We start from the raw sequence: 21,506 nt of genomic DNA on the forward strand, positions 1-21,506 counted from the left end.
TTTTGATCATTTTCAAACTATCCCTTGGTATTTTATTTGCCATTGATGCGCAAATGTTTATTGCATATGGCAAAGGATCATGAGATAGCCATTAGATATAAGTCGTATGAGGATTGAAGTAGTTTCGTGAAAAAATTCCCTGGCGTCCTCAAAAGATCTGGTCATTGGATATTTAATATCGGAGCTTGAAAGATCAAGACAAAATTGGTACCAATACAAAAAATTTTAGGACTAAATTGGTCCAATTGAAAGGTTTAGTATTGAATTGGTACCAATACAATTTTTATTTTATTTTATTTTAGTACTTATTTGGTACTTTTCCTGCTATCACTGTGTAATTCAGATGAGGGCATGCAAGCCCTGCCATACGGACACCCCCTTACAAGGTTCGCTAGCCCTCACCGACAAGGCAGGACAACTTCGATCTTGCCTGTTTTGAAAAAAAAAAATTTAAGCTTTTGTCACATCTCTCTTCCACATAGTAAAAATTATAGATAGTCATTGAATTATCATATTTCTTTTTTACTTTTATTTTGATACGTCATGGTGTATTATGAAAACATTACAATAGAAAACAAGATTATGAGCTCCGACTCCGGCGAATGGATCATAAAATTAGAGGTGATCCTCGGATGAGCTCAAATTGGGCGCAAACTAATTTTCCTAGGCCAATGATGACTGAAAGAGTACAGGACTTGTCGGTCAAAAAAAGCAAAAGAAAATGGAACGACAGCTAAAAAAAATTTGAGGACATTGTAACACAATGGTTCCTTCCAATTGGGCCCACGATTATCATCACTTTGATAAACGAGTTCAATCAGATTCATTTCTTCAAGAAGAATGTTCGAATCATGCATGGCAATGGTTCTGATTTTGATGAAAAGTGGAAGACAGTCCGTCAAATTGGAAAAAAAAAAAGTTGTAGGGCAGGGGAGATATGGACAATTGATGGACCATCATACGCATATGATTGTCTCCTCGCTAGTATTCCTGAGAAGCTCAACTAGATTTCCTCTTCAGCATCCTCCCTTTAGACTGGCCGTCTTAGGAAAAGCTTGAAGAAATTCCTCAGTGTCCTGAGAATGAGGGAGAGAGTGAGAATGCATCCTAAAGTTCATGAGGATGCAAAGTCAGGAAACTTCCATTCCCCGATGACAATAGTTTTAGAAAATGGAGAGGACCTCTTCCCCCAACGACGCCAAAGGGGAACAACATTCTTCACGTCGCAGCTCAATACCGGCGGGTAGATTTGATCAAAGATCTTCTTCAACACCCATCAGGACCCTCCCTTTTTTGGGAGGGTAACTCCAGAGGAGACACTCCCTTACACGTTGCTGCTAAAGTGGGAAGCCACGAAGCGGTTCGAGTCTTTGCTGATCTGGTGAAATCACCGGACCGACCCAACGCATGCAAAGAGCTACTTAGGAGGCCGATTTCGCATGAGGATACCGCGCTGCACTGTGCAGTAAGAGGAGGCCATTCAGATGTCATTGAGCTGATTTTAGGTGCTTGCTCGTCGTCATCCTCTCATAACGGTCCTAGCGGACTCACAGCTCTGCATGACGCAGCGGGCTACTCGCTACCAAGTATGTATCACAACATTCTAAACCTTGTAAAAGAAGTTCCTCTAGTGCAAGGCTTCTATTTGAGGAGATTTCTGGTGGTAGCGGTGATGGCCCCCATGTACACTAGTATTTTGTAAGTACATAGTAATAAAAACAATATCTACTTATGGGCTGTGCTTTTTCCATTTATTTAGTTTATATAATCCCTATCACAGTGTTTTGACCATAATATCCATTATGTGGCTCCCCATTTGGCACAATACTATTCTCTTGATCTGAATCTAATACCATGTGAGATTTTATGGGATCATTACCAACTGTTCTAAAAGCTTAAGCTGTTAAATAAATGAGTGATTTAATATTTAATTATTCTAACAGTCTAACACCTAAGTCTTCATTCAATTAATTTTCAATAAAATTGAGTTGGGTACCATACTTCCATGAAATGATTGGCATCAGAGTAAAAAGCCTTGGCCTTTTATTCTAGCCTTGACAGAGCAGATGCCTTGCTGTATAGAAAAGAAGCTTCTTCTCAATCAACTTCACGAATTTCCGACAAATTCACTCATCAAAATGAAAAACTTGGCGGGTCCCTGCATTATGCTAGATTGAAGTTACATTCTACATGCGTTATGCAAGATCGCTAGAGAAACTTCACCATGACATCTTCCTCCCTAGTTCGGAGAAAAATGGGAAAGATAAATGGGATGAAATGCAATGTCAAATAGCTGTGTCAAGATGCTAAAAACAGTCTAAATCATGATATATTCGTTTTGTGTTTGCAAAGGTTGGTGGAAAATCCTAGAGAAGAGATCAGAAGTGATCAGAGAAGGAGATGATATAGGGTGGACTCCTCTTCATTGTGTCACTTGCTCCGGCAAAGTCGAAGCAGTTCGACTACTCCTGCAACACGATTCTTCTGTAGTATATGTGGTAGACAAAGAGGGGCAACCGGCTCTTCACATTGCAGCATTTCAAGGCCATGTCAGTGTCATTGACGAGCTTCTTAGATCCTGTCCTGATGCTTGGGACACAATGAACACCAAAGGGCAAACGGCTCTTCATGCAGCTGTTATCGGCGGGCGAGTAAATGTAGTCAAGTATGTCAAAGGAAAGAATTCCCAACGGCATTGATTTTGAAACTACTACAATTCCTCCATGATTTGGTCATCTAGTCAAATCATTTCATTCCAAAAACCCTCCTCTGATTTCTCCATATTGATATATCGCGCTTCTTGATTATTCACCTTCTATGTGAATGTCTTTATTTTAAGAATTAGAATATTGTGTATTAGGAAATCACTCTTTTCTAATTTCATGTATTCTGTCTTTAATCTGCTAGACTTCTATATTATAAATAGGAGTGTATCCATACAGTTTGTACAATGTGAAAAGAAATAATATACTACCTCCTATTTCCCACTTGTTCTTTCCTTTCTCTTCTCAAATATTTTGACATGGTATCGAGCTCTTCACTTGCGAAAGCAAACACAGTCTCTTGATATATTTATTTTTTCTTTTCCCCGAAATCTCCATGGAAAAATTACCGACCTCAGCCCCTCAATCCCACACCATTACCCTCCCAGCCATTGGAGTAAAGCTTAATGGTGATAACTATGTTGTATGGAAAGCAAGATTGCTTCCACTTCTCTGGGCAAATAAACTTCTGCCCATTGTTGAAGGTATCTCTTCTTGTCCTCCAACTCATATCACACAAACAAGTGCTGATGGAACTACCACGGTTGTTCCGAATTCTGCTTATGAAGAATGGTCAGTACATGATCAAGTAGCGCTAGCATGGATTCTCAACACCTCAGCTGACGCAATTGTCGGACAGCTCTCAACATTCACCTCTTCAGCAGATGCATGGCGATTCATAGCCACATCCTATGCAAGACGAAATCATGCTCGAGCAGCTCAACTACGGATGCAGTTACAAACTCTTCGTAAAGGTAACCAAACGGTTATAGAATTTCTTCAACAAGCGACGGCCATTGTAGATCAGCTCTCCTCTATTGGTGAAGTTATCTCTCCTCAAGAATACCAAACCCATGTGTTTCGTGGGTTGTGTGCAGAATATCAAAGTCTTGCAGTCTCTATTTCAGTTCAATGTCACTATCAAGACATGACCTGTGAGACACTCCATGGTTTACTTTTGTCTCATGAGGCTCGACTTGAACTCATGGAACCCTCGGTGCAAGGTCTGGCTGCATTTATAGGGAAGGCTGAAAATGTCTTTCCTTCAAACTCATCTCAATCTCCACAAACCGGTACAAACCGTTTCTATAGATCCAATTCTCATCAATTCTCTAGGCCTATACATGAGAATAGCACACGTGGTGCTGGACCACAAAATGCAAGCAAATTCTCAAACATTCGCAATCCTAGGCGTGGCAATGGTGATAACGGATGTCAAATTTCCAATAAATTTGGCCACATAGCTAATGTTTGTAGGGAAAGATATATGCAGCAGCAACTTCAGCAATCCCCTATATCACCACAGCTCAATTTGGCGGAACTTCCTCCTCCGCCGTCTGTTTTCTCCTCGTAGTCATGGTACCCGGATTCGGGTGCTACCCATCACATGACAAACAATATCTCTCGGATGTCTAATGTTTAGCCCTATCCTGGTAATACTCATGTGACCATAGGTAATGGATCTAGCTTACCCATCACTCATACAAGTAGCTATATTACCCTAGTTTTTCATATGTCTGATGTTTTAGTTGTTCCTTCTATTAAAAAGAATCTCCCGTCGGTTCGTCAATTCTCTGAAGAAAACAATTGTGATTTCATATTCTCACCTACTTTTATTGTGAAGTGTCGCCATTCGGGGAGAATCATACTTCGAGGAGATCTTGATCATGGCCTCTACTCCACTTTCACGTCTTCAGCCTGGACTTCTTTGGTACCACTTGCTTTTCCAGCGTCTAAGACATATTCCATTCATAAATGGCATTTCCGTCTAGGTCATGCCTCCTACAACATGATCAATCGAGTATTAAATAAATATGGAGTATCTATTTCTCCTTGTCCTACATGTCTCTCTAGCAAGAGTCACGATCATGTTCATCCACACTCCACAAATAAATCTTCAGCCCCCTTACAACTAGTCCATTTTGATGTATAGGGACCGACTCCTGTAATGTCTTTTTTGAACAATCGTTATTATATATGCTTTACCGATGATTTTTCTCGGTTTTCTTGGATATATCTCTTTCAATCCCATGATCAATTTCTTTCTATCTTCATCGCATTTTTAAATTTGGTGGAAAATCAACTTAACACTACGGTGAAAGATGTTCAAAGTGATAATGCGGGGGAGTTTCGGTGTGCTCCTTTCCGCAAACTTTTGCAAGATCGAGGAATCCACCACCGTACCTCTTGTCCGAGACTTCATCACCAAAATGGCACTGCTGAAAAGAAAGCATCGACACGTCGTAGAGATGGGATTGTCGATGCTCCATCATGCCTAAGTTCCAACTCACTTTTGGGATCTTGCATTCGAGAGTGCTATTCATATCATTAACAAGCTACCTTCGGCCGTTCTCAACCATAAGTCACCTTAGGAGGTTCTCTACCATATTAAACCCTCAATTCATCACTTGCGAGTCTTTGGGTGTGCATTTTATCCAAACCTTCGACCTTATGCAAAGAACAAGCTAGAACATCGATCTCATTGCTCATTTTTCTAGGTTATCCTCTTGGCTTCTGTGGTTATCGATGCTACTCTCCCAAAGATAATCGGTTCTATATTAGTACCGATGCTATTTTTTATGAAGACTTATTTCCTTTTATTTATGCTGCATCATTAGTTCATGTTGGCCCCTCTTGTGTTTCATCAACGGATTCAGAATTTTATGCTCAACCAGGTGGCATTTGCTTTCCCTGCAGTCCACTTATGGCCTCTGCAAATTAAAATCATTATACCTCCATTTTGCAGGACTCCTCTACTGAATCAATAGCAGCACATGTTGTGTCACCATCAACAGAGAATGTTTCACCCAATTCCACAAGTTCTACTACATGCTTTACTAATCAGTCTAATTCCTCTGCTGATCAAATAATTAGCCTCTCAACTCGCTCGGAACCATCTCCTGGTCTACCCGTGGCTCCTACACACCTTATGGTCACGCGGCTTCGAGATGGTACTTTAGCCCGACGTCATCTCACTAAGGACCACACATACGCTCTTCATTCTATGGTCCAGCCGATACTCACTCCAACTTGCTTTAGTCAAGCAGCTAAGGATCCCGCATGGAGAACTGCCATGGCCGAAGAATATACAGCCCTTACGAAGAATCAAACCTGGGTTCTTGTCCCTCATCCGTCACAATTTAAAGCAATTGGATGTAAATGGGTATTTCGCAACAAATATCGTTCAGATGGTTCACTTGAAAGGTACAAAGCGAGATTGGTGGCCAAGGGATATAATCAGTAAGAAGGCATTGATTTCCATGAGACTTTCAGTCCCGTTGTGAAGTATGTGACTGTCCGTACAGTGGTTTCATTTGCCTACAGTCAAGGTTGGACACTTCGGCAACTTGATGTTAAGAACGCATTCCTTCACGGCCACCTTACTGAGGAGATTTATATGCAACAACCATCAAGTTTTGTTGATACTAATCACCCCGATTATGTTTGCAAACTTCAACGGTCGCTTTACGCATTAAAGCAAGCACCGCGAGCTTGACATCAAAGGGTAAGTTCTTTCCTCTTATCTATTGGTTTTCATGCCTCTCGTGCTGATTCTTTGCTATTCGTCCTACATACATCAGCATACGGTGTATATCTCCTTGTATATGTGGATGACATCATCCTTACAAGATCTCCCCAGCCATCACTATCCACTTTAATTGCATCTCTACAACGGGAGTTCACTCTCAAAGATCTTGGTGACCTCCACTATTTTTTTAGGATAGAATTACAGCACATACGACTCGGCCTACTTTTGCATCAAGGGAAATATGCTGATGAAATTCTTAAGAAGGCTAACATGGACAAAGCACGGGCTGTTGCTACACCATGCCCGACTAGCTCGGATCCTCCTTCTCTTCATCGTGGTGCTCTCTTTCATGATTCTACACTGTATCGTAGCATAGTGGGTGCACTACAGTATCTCACCATTACTCGACCAGTTCTTACTTATGCTGTGAATACCGCTTGTCGGTTCATGCATGCCCCTACAGAAACCCATTGGCAATATGTCAAACGCATTTTACGCTTTGTCTCTAGCACTCTAAGTCACGGCATCCTCTTCACTAAAGGATCTCAAGTGTTCCTTCATGCTTTTTCCGATGCATGATGGGCTGGTGACCATGATACTAGATGCTCCGTGGGTGGTTATGCTATTTTTCTTGGTTCTAATATTATCTCATGGAGTTCTCGCAAGCAAAGAACAGTTGCTCGTTCAAGTACCGAGGCAGAATTCAAATGTCTTGTCGACACCACTGTTGAGATCATATGGATTCAAGCTTTGCTTTTTGATTTAAGGATTACACTCCAAAAATCACCGGTACTGTGGTGTGATAATATTTCAGCTATCTACCTCAGTGGTAATCCTATTTTTCATGCTCGGACGAAACACCTAGAGATTGACTATCATTTTGTTCGTGAGCGAATTCATTAGCGTCAATTACATGTTTAATATATCTTTTCGACGGACCAACTGGGGGACATGTTCACCAAAGCCCTTTCGTGGTCTCGGTTCCGCCTTCTTCAAGACAAGCTTATCGTGAATGCCGCCCCATTAGCTTGCGGGGGGGGGTGTCAAAGGAAAGAATTCCCAACGGCATTGATTTCGAAACTGCTACAATTCCTCCACGATTTGGTCATCCAGTCAAATCATTTCATTCCAAAAATCCTCCTCTGATTTCTCTAGATTGATATATCGCTCTTCTTGATTATTTACATTCTATGTGAATGTCTTTATTTTAAGAATTAGAATATTTGTGTATTAGGAAATCACTCTTTTCTAATTTCATGTAGTCTTTCTTTAATCTGCTAGACTTTTGTGTTATAAATAGGAGTGTATCCATACAGTTTGTACAGTGTGAAAAGAAATAATATACTACCTCCTATTTCCCACTTGTTCTTTCCTTTCTCTTCTCTAATATTTTGACAAAGTACATACTGGGGATGCCAAACCTAGAGGATCTTATCAATGAACAAGACACCGAATGAAACACGGCTTTGCATTTGGCTGCACTTCATAAAGAATACAACATCATATACATACTGGCACGAGACAAAAGGGTGGACCGTTTGGCCACAAATAAGGATCATTTGACGGCTCTTGACATTTTTTGTGCTCATAAGGAGGTATGCTTGCTTGAACATCATAAAGCTTGATTTGTTCACTCGCTGGGTCATTTCTTCCGTATTGTTTAGAGATTGTGGCCCAGGTGAAATACTCATTTCAGGTGCAAACACACAACTCAATTGCAATCTTTTTGCATCAACTTGTTTTGCTTATTAAGGGTGATACACGCTTGAAAAAGGGTCTCGGAGTGAAGTGATTGGAAATGGTGGGAAATTTTTTAATAAAAATGAACTTTGTGGTTGAACCACGTATCAGACAAAGCTTCATTCCCTCCCACTTCACTTAGCATTTATTAGCAAAGCAATTATTACATTAATTACGCAAAAAGTAAAAAGTCTCTTTTATCCCTATCGTTAATGCTCCTACAATAGAATGTCAATTCGCATAACTACGTGTAGTTTTTGTGGTTCATTCATGTATATGAGTTTGTATATATTTATGATTAACTAAATATGTAGGGTCACACACACACACATATATATCTATCTCAAAATACCAAATTATCTATAAATTGGATGTGTGCACAAAAATGACAGTGCTTTTGTTTTGTAGGAAATAATTGAATTGAAAAGTATTCTTGTAAAAATAATCCCTTCTATCACTTATAAAAACGAATCAACAAAAAAAATTTCTCATTGTTCAATTAAAACTTTAAATATAAGTTGTTGTTGAAAATGAAAACGTTGACTAATTATTTTAAAATTATAAGTGATTATTCTCAATAAAATATTTTTCAAATCATTCATTTTTTTGCGAAACATACGAAGTTTTATAAAAAATGATCGTTTGTATCACTTGAAATAAATAATCAATAAAATTATGATTATTGACAACAATTTATGTCTGAATTTTTTCGTGGACGATAACAAAATTTCTTTCATTATTTTTCTGTGCTATACAAACTATTATTTTTAGAAATATATTTTCTATGTTATTTACTTTTTGTGAAATAAATGTATCGCAAGTGATAATGTAATATGTAAAATTGGATATGGGGATTTATTGGATCGTCTTATCAGAATGGGCCCCTTCTGGGCCCCTCACCAACCTCCTATGAGGCCTAGGCTGCGTTTGGTTCCACCTTTGGAAAATGCAAAGTCACTTTTCCAAGGATCTTCTAGCGAAGGTACATTTGGTGAAAGCTAATGGTGTTTGGATTACCCATTTTCATGAATATTTTGGAAAGCACATGGCAGAGGAGGCACAAATGCAGCCAAAGGAGATCCGTCGGCTAGAGACGATCGCTGCTAGAGGAGACCGCTGGTCAAGCGAGGCGACATAGCTTGTCGCAACTCCTATTGAAGCTCGGGGAAGCCCGGGCGACGAAGGTCAATGAAGTTTCACGAAACCTAGGCAAGGCCCATCGCCGACATCACGACCCCATGTCGGGGCCGTCGGGGTAGATTGACCTTAAGGGATGAGATGTCGGAGTCATGCGACCTCGGGTGAGGCGGTACCGAAGATGCGCAATGCGAAGTGAGGCGAAGCCAAGGTTTGCAGATCTGCGGTCAAAGAACCAGATTTGAGTCGCTCGATGCTCAAACTCGACCTCGACTCGCACCAAATCAAACAAAGGCAATAGCTCCGGCGAAGGCAGCGGCTTGACGGCCATCGTGACCCTCGATCTCAACCTTGGCAACCAGTGACCTCACCTTGAACGAGAACCAGTGAGCACAGGAAGACGCCTGGGTGTTGCGAAAAAGATGAATAGTTTTTCAAGGCAAAAGTGGAACAAAAAATTATCTGTGGGGGGCAATTTAGGAAGAAAAAAGTAAATTACTTACCTTGAAACCAACTTGCCGAGAATGCTGAAAGCGCAAGGCAAGTCACCACCTGTCTTGGGCTTTCAGCTTTGGCAATAGTTGACTTTTCCTCAAAGTGGCTAAAAAAAATTGCCAAACACTTCAACTTTTTCCTAAGGGACTTTCAACCTCTAAAGTCCCTTGGAAAAGCTACTTCCAAACGCACCCTAAGGAGCTCGTTCTAGAAAAAAAAATGTAAAGTTGATTGTGCTATTTAAAATTTTTATTAGGACATTTTTATGGGTATTGCAAAAGTAACACAATGTTGTAGCTAAAAAGTTGCGAGAGCATACTTATTAATTTTTATTGTCATATACAAATCTCAGTTTTAACCAAATGATTAACTTGCGAGTAGTTATAATTGCACAAATGTGAAAAATAGAAGTCTTTATAGATTCAATTAATACTTATACTCTTGAACCTTCAATTGAATTCCCACACGTAAATAGCCCACTTAAAAATCTGATTACACACACACACACAAAATAACGTACTGACAGCAATAGGTAACTGCATAAAATAAAAAAATAGTTTAAATCAACATTAACTTTGAATATTTTAATCTGGTTTTATCTAAAGGAGAGGAATGGAATGAATACTTCGTTATGTTTAGCACTTTCCGGGAGTTACTGTTTGTTATAAATGTTTCGGCGTGGAAAACGACAATAGAGGTGTCAAAATGGGTTGAAAACCCATTTGTTAACCATATTCAATGACATGAGTCATATATGGATTAGTCAAGTTTACTAAGTTGGTTGTTAATGGGTTTGAGTTGTATACCTAATTATATGTAAGTTGTAAATGGAGTTGTCTTTAAACCCATTTAGCTTATAAAGGCTATTAGTTGAGTCAGCTCATTCATGAGATGTCATCCTTCATCTTGAACAGTTTTTATATGTTTCATTTATTTATAATTTGTAATTTTTTTTAATTTTTAATTTTTTAATTTTACTTTTCCTTTCTCTTTTTATTTTTTATTTTTTACTTTTTTTCTGCGAAGTTCGGAGAGGGCTCGCTATTGACACCCGATTTTTAATCAATTTTTCATTAGTTTTATTTTCTAAAAATTCCCAAAAATTCACAAAAAATTCATAAAAAATTAAAAAATCAAGTTTGGGAGCCTTGGCCTAGCATAAAGAACCAATTTTGAACAAAAAATAATTTTTCATATTTTTCACATTTTTTAGTATTTTCGAAAAATAGAAAAATATTAGAAAATTCATAAAAAATACTTTTCGAGGTCACAAAAATATAGAAAAAATACCCAATATTTTTATTTTAATTCCCTTTTCATATTGGCCTCAAGAAAAATCAAAAATTGAATTCAATTTGGGGTGTTCCTTTGTAATGCCGAAGGTTGAATTTACAAAAAAAATACAAATTGAGTCTTTTTATTTGCAATTTTTGCACATTTTAAGTCTAGACATTCAATTACAGTCCTTTTAAGCTTCAATTTGTTCAATTGCACCCTCAATTACGCGAATTACACGAATTGCACAAAATCCCTAAATTCTTTGCAATTTAGTCCCTCAACTTGTCAATTTTTGAAATTACTTTTAATTGAGGGACTTTCGTGGCAAAATTGGACCGTCCCCCTAGGTTTTCATATATTCTAAATTGATTGACGGGGGTCACTTGGTCCAATTTAATCAATTAAGTGTCCAATTGAACATTTCCCCAATTTGGGCAATTATAGAAAAATTTGGGGTTTTTGCATAAATTGATGAGAAATTTTGGGCAAAATCACTTTTTTAGATAATATTCAGGTCCCTAAATCCAATTTTGAAGTTTAATTGCAAAAATTCCCCACCAATTTTGTTTAATTTTGAAAATTGTGAAAATTTCGACCGGTTCGAACCGGTCTGACCACCGGTCGAACCGGTCCAAATAGTGTCATCTTCCCCACGAGCCCGCGCCTTTTGTAGGTTTAATAGTTCGTGAATTTCAATGGACCAAATTGAAGGCTCAATTTGACCATAATTGGTTTAATTAACGACTGGGGCTTTTGATCCTCGGGATCAAGTTGTGTCGATTCGCCACCGGTGGCACGGCCAATCGTGCCGCCGGAACACGGCGGAATTGCTAGTCAAAAGTTACGGCGACGCAAAAGTCAACATTCTCGTGAACAGAATGCAATTCACGTTTGTTTGTGATCGATTAACGGCCTAACGGACTTGGACGGAATCATAACCGATTCCGTCACCGTCCGGTGACCAAAAATCACGTGATTGGCACGTGAGAACCTCGCCGACTCAAGCTCCCGTGCGCGCATTAAAATAAAAACTAAGTATAAAAGGGCTGGAGAAGATTCGAGATAGAGGAGGGGCTCATTCGTGCTCGCCAAGCTCAACAAATTAGAGAGAGAAAGAGAAGAAGAGAGAGGCTGGGGTCATTGTATTTGTCGCCAACGTTCGATCCGTGGAGTCGATCGCGACGGCCAATCCAAGGCGAATCGAGCTCGCAGATCACATCCAAAGGTTCACACGGGTGCCAGGAAGCGTCTGCATCACTTCAATTGGCCCGCAATGTCTGGAATAGGTGAGTTGAACTTCGATTCTCCTCGCTGTGCATCAATGGCATATTACTCTCACGAGCTCAATCTTTGAAATTAATAGTGCGATTTGATTTCGTGACTTCTCTAATCACCATCGCATCTTGCTTTTGCATTGATTTTCGGATCTAATCTAGTTTGTTAGCTACAAATCTACACGAAAGTCGAACAACGGCCATGCTATTTTAGCCATTGCAAGCTAGACGCGAGCTCGCGGTAAGTCTCTTGGACCTTCTATGATGTTCGTGTATTGATTAATTGCTCCGATTTCGTTGGATTATACTTGTTTGAACTCGGCGATGGCCATGCGTGTGTGGTTCGATTATCGCGATTTAGCGAATAGAAACCCTTGATTTTGAGATATGTTGATCTGGATGTTAATAGGAATCGAATGGCGGTGGTTTCGGGCCGATTAGGCGAGATCTCACCGTTAGATCTCGCCGGAGCCTCTTAGCCTTCCATTTGCTCGTCGGCGCGAGGAAGAAGACGAGCGGAGGTGGCGAGTCGACGGGTCAAAATCTGACGTGTCGAAGTTTAATAGGTCCAAGGTTTCGGTGGCTCAGCTCGGTCGTTGGTGCGAGCGATTTGATTAATGAAGACGGCCACGATAATTAGTCTGATTTGATTTAAGGCCATCGGATCTGATTTTCTATATTTTCTGTTATTTTGAATATTAGGTAGGAAATAAAAAATCAAAACGGAGACATCTCGTATGTGCGGTGCGACGTCATTTTTTTCTTTATTAGGATTCGAATATTAGAAAATTGTTTAGAAAATAAAAAGGTTAGAAATAAATAGCCATGTACTTAATTGATGGTAGAGTGGGTTTTGGCAAAAGTAGGTCGACGGCTTAGATTAAATTTAAGAGAGATCGTGGCCGTCCGTTCAAATGCTTGACGCGGCGTCATTTTATTCAATAGAGAGCATAAAAAATAAAAAAAAAAATAAATAAAAATCCAAAAATCCAAAAAATTGTAAAAATTCATAGAAAATCCATAAAAATTCCCAATTTTTCCAAAAAATTTCTAAAAAATTTCTAGATCGATTTGGGACTCTTATAGTATGGATCCAAAATTTTAAGACTTCGAGGGTCAAATCACATCGATCCGAAAAATTTCCAATTTTTTTAGAAAATAAATTAAAAATCCAAAAAATTAGAAAAATTAGAAAAATTCAAGAAAATCACAAAAAATAGGAAATGGCCACATTCAACTAGCCCGATCGTAATTTTGTGATTTTCGGGTCCCGAACTCCCAAAAATGACCATTCTACCCTTTTTGGGCCTTCCGCCCCAAATTTTCCCGAACCACCCCGGAACCCAAATTTGATATTTCTATGGGTCGATAGGGCCATATTAGACATATCATGCTTTGATTGTTTGATTTTATTGGTTACGATTATTTTGATTGCGCTTTGAATTTCTTGATTGTGATTGATAGGAATAGAAAATTCCCATCCGCATGATATCTTAGATCGTTAGGGCCTACCTCACCCAAAATTTCATTTGCATGAATTCTTAGGTTAGAAAATCACTCGACATCGGTAACCGAAAGGGCGTCGATGAAAATCTTGGCGTAACCAAGTCCCCGAACCCAAATCTCTGGTTTTCGTAGAACCGAACGGTTACTCCCGACCGCTCGGTAGGGTTTTCCAATCATACCCTCCAATAAATTGATCGGTGGCGACTCCAAATGCATGTACACATTGCACATGCCACCCGACCGCACTAAGGTCGATTTCGATAAAATTTTCTCCACATCGCGATTCGAGTAATGGGTCTTGGGAGAGACCCGCGATCCTAAGGATCCCGCCGACAACCGGATCCGAAGGATCGGCTCGTTAACCCTATTCGCACCGGAAACATTAGAAAAATTTTCCGGGAGGGTCGCGACAGATCGGCGACTCCGCCGGGGATCCAATGGTTGCAAACCCATTAAGAGGACTTAAGCCGATAAAAATGTTGAGTGCTTTCTAACCCCGTTTTCTGTAGATGCTCTTGAAGGTGAGGTACGTCCACTAACAAAAAGTGTTAAATGTTGATGCAAATGGGAGTTATAAGGGGTGGCGTCTTTGCTAACCTTTTTGATGCAGATATGGTGTTTCGGATTGTGTGTTTATTTATGCACATATTGAAGCGGTGTTTTGAATATAAATTGTTGTGCATGTCTTGCATATTTTGAGGATCACGACACCGCACACACAAGCGCCTAAACCCGAGCCGCGAAATCACCCTTTTAGGTCGCCATAGATAGGGATTGGTATGCGAAGCTCCTGTGTTTGATTGCACTTGGGTTGACCATATTTGATCCCGCTCGCTATACGAGATTGATGATCCTACCCACTTGTTGTTTGATTGCGCTTGTGGGCGGCTCATCGATTTGTATAGCGGGAGCCCTTTTAGGTCCATACCCGAGCCTTTTTGATTTCTTTAGAGTTGAACCTCACTTGTCTCATGCGCATGTGAAATGGAAGGTTGGTATACCTAAAACCAAAAAACCAAAAAAAAGAGTAACATCGGTTGGTAAGGCTTTTTACCCTCTTTATTTTGAATTTGTAAATTTAAATTTTGCATATCATGCATTTTCACGAGCATATCATCGCAATTTGTAAGATCGTTTAAGTGATCGGGGTTGAGAGATCAATTTTCCTTTTTAGGATAGATGGCGCCCCAAAGTCGGATCGATGTCCCCGATGTATTCGCATGGGAGCGGAGGATTATTCGACCCAAGGACCGAGCACCCGCTACTTTTCGAGTCTTTGGATTTGTCCATGGAAGGGAGCTCAATGGACGAAACCACATTCGTAGCGAGAGCTGTGATTATACGCGATGTGCGCACCATTTGGAGCTCAAGCGCGGAAAAGAGAGAATTTGGGAGCTATATATGAAACTGGCGAGGCGACCTTGTGCGATCAAGACGACCCCAAAGCACTCACCAATTAAGAAGAAGGAAATCATCGTCATATCCTCCGATGATGAAGAAGATGTTGATCCTCCCGAGTTTGATTGAGATATCTTCCGATGAGGACGTCACTTAGACTAGTTATTCTTAGTCAGACTTTGGGGCATTTAGGTTTGGGATTTATTGTACTTCCTTCGGACTATCTTTGTATTCATTATTGGTTGAACACCTCTAGACACTTTTGGGCTTAATTGTATTAGACTTGTGAATTTCGTGAGTTGTCAAGTTTTAAAGTTGTAAAAGTGACTTTCTACCCCAATTACACTTAAACGATCCTAATCAATTACATGCCATCTTTGGGTGAGATTTGGTCCATAACTACCCTATTTGGCTTATTTGGGTCAAGTGGGAATAGTTGACCCTCATGTTACCAAAAGATGACATGGAATTTGGTTAGTGCATTTGCATCACATTTCATGCATATTCATGTTAAATCCGTGGTAATTGACTCTAGGATCATCATTTTGCATTTTTTAGATCATGGGGAATGGAGACATCAAAGTCATCCCGGTACCGCGCAAGGAGCTCTCTCTATGGTGGGATCGCCTCAATCTAGTCAACAAAGCATACGTGGAAGGACGTTTGGGCCGATTGGTAGATTTAATCAAAGTCGAGTATCAACCGGCTCTCATCCAAGCTTTGGCCAAAGCATGGGATATGAATACGATGACGTTCAACTTCCAAGGTCTCGAATTGACTCCCACACTCGAAGAATATTCCGCAATTATTGGGGTCGAGTTTGACGACCATATAGCTCAACCACCTTTGGACATGGATCCAACCCATTCCCTATCAAGCTTCCTTCATCTTAAAACCTCCGAAATAGAGAAAGTCTATAAGTCTAATTATGGTAAATTCACCTTATCCTTCCTTTTCGACAATTATTCTTCCTTACCCGCCAAAACCGGTCATAAATCGGGAAGGTGTTTGTCTTAGCCTTCTTTGCATTCGTTCTATTTCCCACTTCTAGAACCACTTTTGACCCTTCCATAGTCCATATAGCTAGACAAGCATGTTGTCGTTGGAATTATTCATACATGATTTTAGCTGAGACCTTTCTCTCTCTAAACCGTTCCAAAACTTCCAAAAAGGCCATTTTCCAAGCATCCAACGGACTACTCCACATGTGGTTCACTTCTCATATAAAAACTTTTCAACTCCGAGTAGGGTGCTATGAAATCAATGAACATGTTCATCCTCTCAAATCCTTCCTTAAATGCCAATCTCTCGTACCCAAACACTCTTTCAAGAAGTGGGTTGAGCTATTGAATAATTTGAAACCCGAGCATATCCGATGGCGTTTCACTTGGCCTAAGATTTTGGAGGCTCGCATCACTAGTGTTGATGATAGCCCTATTCCTCTACTGGGATGTACTGGCGCACCGGCTTATTATCCCATTCGTGTGGTGAGGCAATTTGGAGTTTTACAACAAGTACCACCGGATGTTTGTCTCGGGATCTTCTCATTTGACATGACACGAGGAAAGCTCACTAAAGAAGCAAAGACGCTTTATCAGGCTCGGATCAAGCTCATTCTCCATGCTTTGAAGAATTCGCCGTTGCAACAAGTTGAATGGCCGGATTATTTGGATGATGAGATGAACATTCATAGAGCCTCCAAGGAGTATATTCAGAAGTTTAAGGAGTATCGCCAATCATTAGTGGAGCCATATGTACCCGAGTGCGTATCTCCTCGCATTGAAGAGGTGGAATCCTATGAGCCCGAGTACATAGTACCGTACGTCCCAAGAGTGGAGCCGTACATTCCAGAAGACCCGGAGCTTTGGATGTTCGAAGAAGGAGAAGACCCTTACCTGTGGGATTCGGACGGATCAGAGGAGCAAGAAGAATGCAAGCGTCCTCGACTTGGATAAATCCATTCCCCATTTAGTTTGGCATATTTGTTATCTTTTTAGATACTCTTGAACAATTTGGTTTGTAATAAATGCATATTATTCCTTTTATGAGCATTTCATGCATACATATAGAAAATTCAATTACCACGGATCAACATCTCCCAAATTCTTGAATGCTCTCAATACTGATTTAATGCTCATGAAAAATAGGTGATTGATAAACACGAGGACTCGTAGCAAGACGCGCCAATTAAGAATGGAGCGGGAAGAGCTCGCACCTCGTGTGGGTAATTTGGAAAACCATATGAATATGATAGCCACAATGGTGGCAGAGATGAAAGCGATGTTGATCGCTAGTCAGGGGAGATATCCCGTTGATCCAAACCCCTAAGCCCCTTCGGGCTCGTCGGATGGAACAAATGCTAATCCGGCTCCTACCGCGAATCCCACTCCGAATCTGGAGCGACCGCCTAAGGACCCTCCGGTTGTAATAGACCTGGAAAAGAAAGAAAAGCAAGCCCTCAAAATGGAAGAGGAAATTAAAAGACTCGCTAAGATCGAAGAATGTTTGGCTAGCCAAGGGTATGAACTCTCGAGGTTTGATAAGGTCACGCCATTTGAAAAGATTGAGGTTCTTGCTGATTACAAGGAACCAGACTTTGTGAGGAAGTATAATGGAACCGGGTGTCCCAAGGCGCATCTGAAGTATTATCTACGCCGTATGTCCCAATTCTCAGACAATATTCCGCTATTGGTTAACACTTTCCAAGAAAGCCTATCTGGGGCAGCCTTGGCATGGTTCATTGAGCTTGAGCTAGAAAGACTCGCCGATTGGGACAAGTTGGTCGACGAGTTCCTTCGGCAATATAAGTTTAACACTTTGACGACCCTTACTAGGGAGGATCTCCCGAGAACCGTAAAAGGAAAGAATGAAGTCGTTCGCGCCTACGCCCAAAGATGGAGAGCATTGGCTGTGCAAGTAAAACCGCCCATACCCGAGGAAGAACCGATAGACCTCTTCCTCAAGGCATTGCCCTTTGAATATTTCGACAAGCTGAACACCTTTGGGTGTCGGACGTTCGCGCACTTGATCAAAGTAGCGGAACGTCATGAATGGGCACTAAAGGAGAAGAAGATACCCGAAACACCTTTTAGACGCCAATACCCCTTGAGAAGGGACAATAGGGAGCAAATTGGAGAAGTGGCCTTTGTCCCAAACCCACATAAACCCAAAAATTTCTCATCTTCTACCCCTACCCAAGGAACTTCTTCTTGGACCACCTCTAAACCACCATGAACCTAGAAGAAGGAATCAACCTGTCTTTACCCCTTTACCCCGGCCTTTATCCAAACTACTACCCATGCTATTGGAGAACCGATTGGTAGCAAAAGAGCCACCTAGAGCTAATCCTCCAAGATTTCCCGGGTTTGATGAGACCCAGACATGTATATACCATATGGGAGAAAGGGGGCACAACGTGGATAACTATCTCGCTCTCAAGTACAAAGTGCAAGCTTTGATCGATGGTAAAGTCCTAGAGTTCGATAGGACCGAACCAAATGTGCAACAGAACCCTCTACTCGAGCATCGCGAGGTGAACGCGATTTTTGAAGGTGAAGAGGAAGAGACTCTGGAGTTCATAATGGATGTAAGTAAAATGCAGGATATCCTAGCATTGGCCTCACAATACCCGGAAGGAGAGAGTATTTCTAGGGAACAAAAGGAAGCATGCTTGGAGAAGCTAATCAACCTAGGCGTCATCGGAAGAATGGAAGACTTCGCTTTTAAAGGAACCTATGTCACTATAGATGTGATGGAAGAAGAGTTCACAATGAAAGCTACGAGAGGAGAAATCTGGAAAGTACCCTCGGGATATTTGATGAATATCAAAGATGACAAGGAAATTGAAGAGCTAGATGAGTATGAAGTCCGCCTTGAAAAGGCCCGCAGAGGAGATAGAAGGTTCTTACAAAAGGCCCTAGAAAGAGGGGAGATAGTCGATAACCTTGGGGAAGATAGCGGTGGCTATAATTTCAAAGTCTTGTATTCGGCGCCCCCAAGCTTTTTCGTCGATTCTGGAGATATAATTCCTGACGGGTGGGGTGGTATGGATGATCCCAAGAGTGAAGAATTCGTGGGGACAATCGATGAAGCTAAGGATCAAGAAATCCCTCGGGAGGAACGAGGAAATCAAGAGGTCGATATGCGGCTTTCCAATTTGGAGACTCATATACGTCATTTAACAAACATGGTGGCGGAGTTGTCTCGGTCGATGGCTAAAAACAATACCACGGCGGTAGAGGAGAATATGCAAATTTTGGAAATACGGCGGGCTATGGAAACACAAAATCGACGGATCATGTTGCTACAAGAGCAAGAGGATGACGTATCAAGAAAGATGGATGAATTGAGAGAGTTGATTATGCCAATCACTCAAGCTAAGAATATGCCGCCCCAAGGCGTGAACCCAAGAGTAACCTTCCGCATCAAGTATGATGGCACTAGGTGTCCCCTAGCGCATATCTCATATTATCTCCGCCAAATGGTTGGCCACCATGAAGATGACGAAACCTTAATCCAAAATTTCAAGCATAGTTTGAAGGGTATTGCATTGGCATGGTTTCAATCAATCGATCTGGATTGGGTCCCAAGCTAGGAGGATTTATCAGAGCACTTTATACGGCACTTTGAAGCTGGGATCAGAGGGTACTTTACCAAGGCCAATTTGTTAAATATCAGGAAAGGTGAAGACGAAAGCTTCGAACTCTTTGCTAGGAGATGGAAGAAGCACGCTATGATGGTACAACCACCCTTATCGGAGAGAGAGATGTTGGAGTTCGTGCTCAAGTCACTTCCGGCAGAGTATTTTGACCGCATGTATGCATACACGTATTCTTCATTCCAACATCTGGTGGAAATCGGCATGAGAATTGAGGGAATAATCTCGAGGGTTAGGAGGGAAAGGCAAAGACATTTGGATGAAGAGAATGCCATGCCGGTGAGGCCATGTCCCGAACATAACCCCGATGAGGTCCATGAAGATGAGATGATCGGGATGGTAGATACCCCGATCCGCTTTGTGATCGACTTGAATAAGGTGGATAATTGGGAAGTAAGCCTCCTCGGAAAAACCGTCAACGTCTAAATCACCTCAAGAGGAGGTCGGACCGGTGAAGATTAAATTGCCGCTTGTGGAAGAATATGACCCAAAAGCAGTGCATTGGGATTATGGAACGGGCGAGATTGACGCCATAATGAGATCGGGAAGATGTTATCCACCAAGAGAGGCGGATTCTGAAAAGAAGGTCCCAACCGCGGAAGAAGTTGAAAAGTTGCAATCGGTCGTGAGAACCAGTGAATACGAAGTCGTAGACCAACTACGGAAAATGCCCACACAGATCTCCTTATTAGATCTCTTCAAGAATTCAAAAAAGCACAAGAACGCCCTCCTGAAGGTACTAGATGAAGTCCATGTTCCGGAGACCATTAACGAAGTTCAACTAGGAGACTTCGTGGGTGCTATCCTCTTGAAAGACCAGATATCTTTTTTAGACGAGGATTTCCCAAGGGAAGGGCGTGTGCATAATAAAGCCCTTTATATCGCCGTAAGGTGCCATGGAAAGGAGGTACCTCATGTCTTGATTGACAACGGCTCGGCTTTTAATCTATGTCCTTTGAGCACTTTGAGAAGCTTGGGGATAAATGAAGACCTTGTCGAGGCGTCCAAAGCCACTATCCGGTCGTTTGACGGAGTCTCCAAAAATGTAGTGGGAGAGATTGAGCTGGACATTTCCATTGGACCGGTAACCTTCTCCATACCGTTCCAAGTGCTGGACATTCCTAGTGCTTTCACCTTGCTTCTTGGAAGACCATGGATTCACGTTTACGGAGCGGTACCTTCTTCCCTACACCGGAAGGTAAAATTCGTGGTTAGAGGCCAAACGATTACAATTCATGGTGAAGCGGGACATCGGGCTTCCTTGAAAGGGATGGTTCCCTACATTGAACCCTCAAAGGAGGAAGAGTTGAGCTATCATACTTTTGACATCGTATTTGTCATGCACGTACCATCGACATTAAGAATGATTACTCCAAGATTGTCGAAAACTGCGACTATGGCGGGAAGAGTGCTACTCTCAAATGGTTTCATTCCTGGTGCCGGACTAGGAAAATACGGCCAAGGAATTCGTAATCCTTTGAATCTGAACTCAAATGACCACAAGGTTGGTCTGGGATATAAGGGAGTGATAAAAGATGATACGAGTCGAGGCCGAGGTCGAAACAAGTGTTATGGAGACCAAGGACGCCGTGGACGCCGAGGAGGTCGCTTTATTGGCACCGATACGTGGAAAGCTAGAGGAAAGATGTTTAAAAATCCCTTATTCGAGGTGTTCTCCAAAGGAGGCAAATGGCTGGAAGATGAGGATATTTTTGAAGATGGAGAACCGG

General features: G+C 41.3%; 1 pseudogene; it reads left to right on the plus strand.

Annotated features, from left to right (window-relative positions):
• The first annotated feature begins 1,079 nt into the window (after positions 1–1,079).
• The window catches only part of LOC115755454, a 32,877-nt pseudogene continuing 12,450 nt past the window's right edge, over positions 1,080–21,506 (plus strand).

The sequence above is a fragment of the Rhodamnia argentea genome, chromosome 9 (assembly GCF_020921035.1).
Source record: "Rhodamnia argentea isolate NSW1041297 chromosome 9, ASM2092103v1, whole genome shotgun sequence".
NCBI classification, from domain to species: Eukaryota; Viridiplantae; Streptophyta; class Magnoliopsida; order Myrtales; family Myrtaceae; genus Rhodamnia; species Rhodamnia argentea.